The sequence below is a fragment of the Grammomys surdaster genome, unplaced genomic scaffold (genome assembly GCF_004785775.1).
Source record: "Grammomys surdaster isolate TR1022 unplaced genomic scaffold, NIH_TR_1.0 267, whole genome shotgun sequence".
Classification (NCBI taxonomy): Eukaryota; Metazoa; Chordata; class Mammalia; order Rodentia; family Muridae; genus Grammomys; species Grammomys surdaster.
This window is the reverse complement of record NW_021604708.1, coordinates 3463171-3470452: the sequence shown is the minus strand read 5'-3', so window position 1 is coordinate 3470452 and position 7282 is coordinate 3463171. Positions and strand designations below refer to the sequence as shown.

General features: G+C 40.9%; 1 non-coding gene across 1 annotated transcript; it reads left to right on the top strand.

Annotated features, from left to right (window-relative positions):
- Positions 1–1648: 1648 nt before the first annotated feature.
- Trnam-cau lies at positions 1649–1721 on the top strand. Its single transcript has one exon. It is a non-coding gene; the product is annotated as a tRNA-Met (tRNA).
- The last annotated feature ends 5561 nt before the right edge of the window (positions 1722–7282 follow it).

The window sequence follows — 7282 nt, the reverse complement described above, 5'->3', positions numbered from 1 at the left end:
TATATAGATTAGTCTGGCCTTGTCATTGCATAGATCTTAAACATAGTCCCTACCCTGTTGCTAGCTATGCTCAGAGAATATGACCATGTTCCAGTATTAAACCAGAGTCCTGCTTGGGTGAGAAACAGGTGTGAAACTCCTCTGAGCTCTGCACCTCCTCTACTCCCTTGGCACTTGAATACTGAGACAGTCTGTGAGGAGGATGAAGCAGAGTATGAGGCTCAGTAAACACAAGAGAAGTGGAGGCAGGGTAGGGTGAAGGTAAGGCAACTTAGAGATAAATGCCTCTAGATCAGACAGTGTGGAGCTGCCGGTTTTCTTTGCTGTGGGTGATCTTTCAGATCTATGCTAATGCAGGAACAGAAATTTCAAGAGAAAGAAGACTATAAAGTGTTCCCTGCATGAACTCACGAAACTCAGAATGAGATGTGTGCAGGGGCAGGTGAGCAGGAAAGAAGGAGTGAGAGGGGAATATGATGAAGATACATTATATGTCTGTATGCTACCTGGTTTGTGTCAATTTAACACAAGCTAGAGTCCTTGGAGTAGAAGGAGCCTCAGTTGAGAAATGTCTACATAAGATCTGATGTAGGCAAGCCTCTAAGGCATTTTCTTAATTAGTAATCAATAGGAGAAGCCCCAGCCCACAGAGTGTGTATTAGGAGAGGGGAGGTGATCCCAGTGCAGATGGTTTTGGGTTCTTTAAGAAAGCAGACTGAGCAAACCACGTGGAAGCAAGCTAGTAAGCAACACTCCTCCCTGGCCTCTGCATCAGCTCCTGCCTCCAGGTTTCTGCCCTACTTGAGTTCCTGTCCTGACTTCCTTTGGTGACGAACAGTGCTGTGGAAGTGTAAGCCAAACTAACATTTTCCTCCAAAGTTGCTTTGGTCATGGTGTTTCATCACAACAATGATAACCCTAACTAGGACAACATGCATGAAATTCTCAAAGAAAAAAATTGAAAGCTGAGTCCTGATTTGTTTGTTGTCTGGGTTTGTTAATAATCACTGTGTGATTAGTTCTACTGAGCCTTGGCTTTATCAGTAAGATAGGAATAATGATATATAGGCTTATGAAAAAATAGATTGAGAGAAATAATGTCAATAAGATCCTTAATAGGTTTGGGGGTCATAGAGATGGAAAAGAAGAAACAAAGCAAACAAAACCCACAATATCAATATAATGTGCTAATATCAATATAATGTGCTAATATCAATATAATGTGCTAATATCATTTGTGGCATTTTGAGGATAATATCCAAAGGAACATGATTGGACCTGCAAATTTGCATCAGCTGTCTCAGGACTGGTGTGAGCTGTTTATACTTTTAAGGCACTGTAATAGGCACTGTTCCAACAGGGTAGGGTTGACTCAGGAGAGAAAAAAAAGACAACAATGGAGTAACAAAGTAAGACCGCAAGTAGTAGCAGAGACTAGGTACTCTTGTTCAGACCTACATCTTGGTTTTGAGACTTGTGAGGCTCTTCAAAAGTACCTGTGTTGACTATTTTGGAAATATCCCCGCCCCAAAACAAACACCTCAAAATGCAAGAATTCGCGGTCAGGAAGCAGGGCGAGGACAAACAGAAGATTGTGAATGCTTCCTATAAGGCCTCTGTAAGGTAGAGGCAGGAACTGGCCTTCGCAGCCTTCTTAGCGCAGTAGGCAGCGCGTCAGTCTCATAATCTGAAGGTCCTGAGTTCGAACCTCAGAGAAGGCAGTTTTTTGGTCAACACGTTCTTGTTTCAGGACTCTTACTGACCGAAAACTACCTTCCCCAATATATATATATTCCCTTTTTCTTCCTTCCTTCCTTCCTTCCTTCCTTCCTTCCTTCCTTCCTTCCTTTCTCTCTTTCTTTCTTTTTTTTTTTGTTTTTTCGTTTTTTTTTGTTTTTTTTGTTTTTCGAGACTGGGTTTCTCTGCGTAGCCCTAGCTGTCCTGGAACTCACTCTGTAGACCAACCCAAATATCTTTCAATGCTCATCTTTATTGAGCTCAGAGCCAGTCTTTATGGAGCTCAGAGCCATAGAGGACAGAGGTGTTTTGGAGGTTAGTGAATGAAATTGTCCCCTAATGGATCCACAGACCTGCTAGTGAAGCAAGATACGAATGCTCTGCAGGGCGGTGAGAATAGGGATAATTCAGACTGTGAGATCATTGGCCCCGGGGGTCAGGTGGATCTATCTGGGGGAAGAACTGCAAAGCTTCTGTGTTCCTAAGGAGGACATGACACCCAAGGAACCTGTAGGAGTAGTCCAAGAGAGATCTGACCCCGAGAAGCACTGTCTTCAGTAAAGTTAGTTGCACGCCTTCCATTGCACTTCTAGCTATTTCAACTGTAGCCTCGGAATTCCTCAAACTTCCGAGAAAAACAAAATGAGTAGCCATTCTTCCACAACGACATCAGGGCAATCTGCTATGAAAAAAACCTCTGATGCCCAAAAATGATAAAGGATAAAAAAACATCTGTGCCTTGAGGGGCGGGAGCGCGGCGGGGGAGGGGGGAGGAGAGAGGCGTGGCAGCAACCAGGTGTGGTAATGCTGAGCCAGTACCCCTCCTGCCCTTAGTCCACCCGCAGGAAAAAAGTGTTTCTCTTAAGAATAGCTCCAATAAGCAGACAAAACAGGAGTTCTGCTAAATCCCTAACCTTTAACTATAATTCCTGTCTTCCAGGTCTCTCTGCTTTGAGGCCTATGTTAGATTTTCTTATAATGCAGTCGTCTGACCTGAAATTGGACACTTTCCAGGCTGCACTGTAATATATATTACTTGACCTTCTTGGAATTTCTTGCAAAACAGAGTTTTCAAATTCTAACAAGACATCAATCTAGGAAGAAGGAAAATGAGAAAAACATAGTTTCCTCTTTTACACATTATAAAGCTCCTTCCAAAGATCCTCTAGCTATTTCAACTGTAGCCTCGGATTTCCTCAAACTTCCGAGAAAAACAAAATGAGTAGCCATTCTTCCACAACGACATCAGGGTAATCTGCTATGAAAAAAACCTCTGATGCCCAAAAATGATAAAGGATAAAAAACATCTATGCCTTGAGGGGCGGGAGCGCGGCGGGGTAGGAGGGAGGAGAGAGGCGTGGCAGCAACCAGATGTGGTGCTGCTGAGCCAGTACCCCTCCTGCTCCTGAATTTTTGAAACCTGTGAGGAGTTGCCATGCATGACTTTATAGGTATGTTAAGGTCACAGAAGAGGAGAATTTAATTTAGCTTTGGGTTCCACAGGGCTAAGGGGGCAAGATGGTGGGAAGCTGGAAGGCAAGCCTTGGCCATGGCTGCAAGAGCAGGACGCTGAGGAATCCCACCTCAACTGCAAGCAGCAAGCAAAGAACTGCAACTAGAGTGAGTCATGAAGTCTCAAAGCTGACCCTCTGACACTTCTTGCAAAGAAGGGCCACCTCTGCAAACAGCTCTGCCAACTGGAAACCAAGTCTTCAAAGTACCAGAGACTAAGGTGGAACATTCCTCTCAAATCACCACAGAGACATTGCCTGGGTTTACCTAGGTCAGCCCAATAAAATCACATGAGTCAATAAGAATGGAGACCCTCTCCCTCATATTATCCAAAGTAATTCACTGGTAGATGATTTAGAGAGATGTGAGAAGGAACTGGTCTTTCATTGCTGGATTTGTAAATGGTGAAAGAGGGCTACACTGAAGGAAGAGATGAAACTTGAATGCTGGGAAGAGAAGAAAAAGGATTCTCCTGATGGAACATGTACAGACAACACTCAATTGTAACTGAGAGACTTAGGCTAGAGTCTTGATCTATAGAACTGTGGGATGATAAAACCATCAACATCATTATAGTCATCACATTGTTTAGCTCAGCATCTTTGAAGATATACATGTTAGCAACAATAATCCATTGTCCTTGGGGTGTACCAAAGAGATCAGTTGGGTCTGTTTTGAGAACTGCTACTCCTCTCTTGTAAGGAAATGTTAGGACACAACTTCTTCCACAGGCATGCTTCACACCAAGAGTCTGTTACATACTTACGAGATGAGTAAATGTGCTGTCACTGTATCCAAGAGTATGAACATAATTGTTCACCTGACACTGTCCAGCTAGAGCGGCAGCTGAATGATGAGTTTCTATTCAGTTGTTTTCCAAAAACAAGAGCCACCAACTGTTTTATACAAAGTGGCTCCCTGCTTTTCTCTTTGTTTTCTGTTCTTTCCATCCACTTCTTAAAGTTTATAAGATTTTGAGGGCTTATTTTGGCTCAGATGAAGAAAGCAGGGTTGACTGATTGGCTGGAAATCTGAATTATTTTTTAATTGAAAGGTAGTGTTCTTCAGCTGTAGGAGAGGAAGGATTCCAGTTACAATGAATTTTTTAAATCACCACAATAATAGCTCTCTACAAAAGTCAGCATTGTTCTATGAGAAACTTTTGCAGTAAGACTAGGAGACTCTATGTTCCTGTCTCTTGACAAAAAATCCTTGAAAACAAGCAGAAAGTATGAAAAAAAAAAACCCGACTTTGCCTGTGGATAGTATCAGGTGACCTGACAATTTTTATGAGAGACTCTGAAGGAGAAATTAGATGAGGCAAGGATGGAACTTGAAGAACTAATGCTGAAAACTTCTCAGATTTGACAATACTCATGAATATTCACATCCAAGAATTTCAACAAATTTCAAATAGGATTACCTTAAAGAGCTACAAAGACTCACTACAATCAAACCCCAAATGGCAAGTACAGAGAGAGAAATTTAAAAGCAGCAAAGAGAAGCAATTACTTTTTTAGAAAAACAATGAGAAATTTCAATGATAATCTCAGAAATAATAAATTTCTTCTCAGAAATAATAAAGCAAGAAGCCAGCAAGAGAACTTATTTAAGTCTTAAAGGAGGGAAAATGTCAACCAAGAATAAATTCATCAAATGGGTCAGTGAGATGGCTTAGCAAGACACTTGCTGTTAATGGTAACAACCTGAGTTTGATCCCTAGGACCCATAAGGTGGAAGGAATTAAAAAAAAAATCTTCTACAAATTGTCTTCTGATCCATACATGCAATGTGACATGCTTGTGTACACACACACACACACACACCATGTTAAAACCATTTAAAAAGAATATGTCTAGCAAAGTTTTCAGAGGAGCTTGGAGCTCATGGGGTACTAAGCGGTTTAGCTTCATATCCTTTCCTATTGTACTGGGGATCAGGGAGGAGTACAAGGGCCGAGATTAATTAGTGTGAAAACCACACTGAAGAGGTGAAAGGGAAAAGAGGAGCAGAAGTCCTTCAGGACCTTGTAATACACCTTTCAGGCAACAACCTTAATAAACACTATCTATTGTTCTCACTGCAGTATAGCAATCTCAGAAGACAGTGTCTTTTAGGAAGTCCAAGGGGAGCCAACAGAAGAGCTTTTAAAACAGATTTACATTTTCTCTATTTAGGATAAACCAATTTTATATGTCAACAAGCAGAAGTATGAAACTAGATTTCTATCTGTCACCAGATACAAAGAGTCATGATACAGATCTGAGAGTTAAATGGAAGACCTGGAACTATGGAAGTATTAGAAGAAAACAGTGGAAACACTTCAAAATATAGGTATTATCAACAAATTTTATACGACCTCACAAGCAGAGGCAACAAAAGCAAAGAGAGACAAATGGTATTATGTCAAAATAAGAGTATTTTTAACGATACAGGAAATTTTTGAAGAGAAAGCCTGAAGAATGGAAGAAAAACATGAATTATTCATTTGGTAACTACCCTCAACATATAAAGAAATCAGAGTACTCAACAGCAAATTAAACAACCCCAAATTCCCATTTTAAAATGAGTAAATTGGGAGGTGGAGAAATTGCCAGAAGACCCCACTGAGTGAAGCAGAACCATTATAAGGTTTCTTCATATTTATTTATTTATTTATTTATCCATTCATCTATCTATCTTTTATTTATTGTGTTGTTGCTTCAAGATAAGTTTTCTCTGAGTAACCCTGATGTCCTGGAACTCCCTCTGTAGACTAAACTGGCCTGAAACTCAGGATATCTGCATGCCTCTGATATGCCCCCCGAATGCTGGGATTAAAGGCCTGTGCCACCACACTCAGAGTTTTTGCTTTTTTTTTTTTCTCCCATACATGGTCATTTATAATTTTATTGGTTAGTTTAAACCCATAGAATAAGATTCTGAAAATGATTTATATATTGAGGATAGAAGGACTTCTAGAAGAGTGTAGCAAAGCCACATAAGCATTTTGGCAGAGATGAAACAATGTGGTGGTCTCCTTGTCTTTCCCTCAAGGCTTTTGGTAAGGCTTCCTAAAACAGAGTCCTAAAACAGGGAGGACTCAGTGCAAATCACATAAATTCAAGGTTGTTGCTCAGTCTATGTGGCCATTTTCTGTTTTCTTCTCCCTGGCTCTCAGAGGCCCCTACCATACATATATCATGGCACAAGAAGACACTTGTAGGTATAATAATGATCATTGTGGAATAGAAGCTGGAATGAATGTTAAAAAAAAAAATGTCAGTGAATAACAACAAGAAAGCATCTTCTAGTAGGACATCTGAACATATGGTTGGGATAGCATGTACAAAACCCAAGCAAGCCCAAGACAGTTTGTCTTAGTTAAGGTTTCATTTCTGTGAAGAGATACCTTATATTAACAACTCTTATATTGGGACAGCATTCAACTGGTGCTTACAGGTTCAGTCCATTATCATCATGGCGGGAAGCATGGCAGCATCCAGGCAGTTGTGGCGCTGGAGGAACTGAGAGTTCTAATCTTGCTCTGGAAGGCAAACAGGAGGAGACTGCTGTCTTCCAGGCAGCTAGTAGGAAGGTCTCAAAGCCCATCCCTACAGTGACACTCTTCCCCCAACAAGACCACACCTCCTAACAGTGCTACTCCTTGGGCCAAGCATATTCAAACCACCACATAGACTAAATCGCAGCATGGAGAGGGGAGTGGAGAACACAATCCCTTTTCTAGCTATGGAACTATTGGTAATTGTTAGCTGTTTTGAGAGACAGAGTCAGTTTTAGAGTAAAGCTATGATAAATCATCTATACTCTAGTGAAATACCGTGTATCCAAGGATATATAGGTAGCACGAATTTGTTTTGAAGAAGTTAAAAAAAATAGGACATAAAGTTGGGTGTTTGTTTTAGGAAACATATTTTTTAAGGTAATGTGGTGGTTTGAATGACAACTGTTTCCCCTTGGCTCCAATACTCCACTTGGTCTTCAGTTGATGTCACAGGTGGGAAGATTAGGAGGCGCAATCTTACTGCAGGAA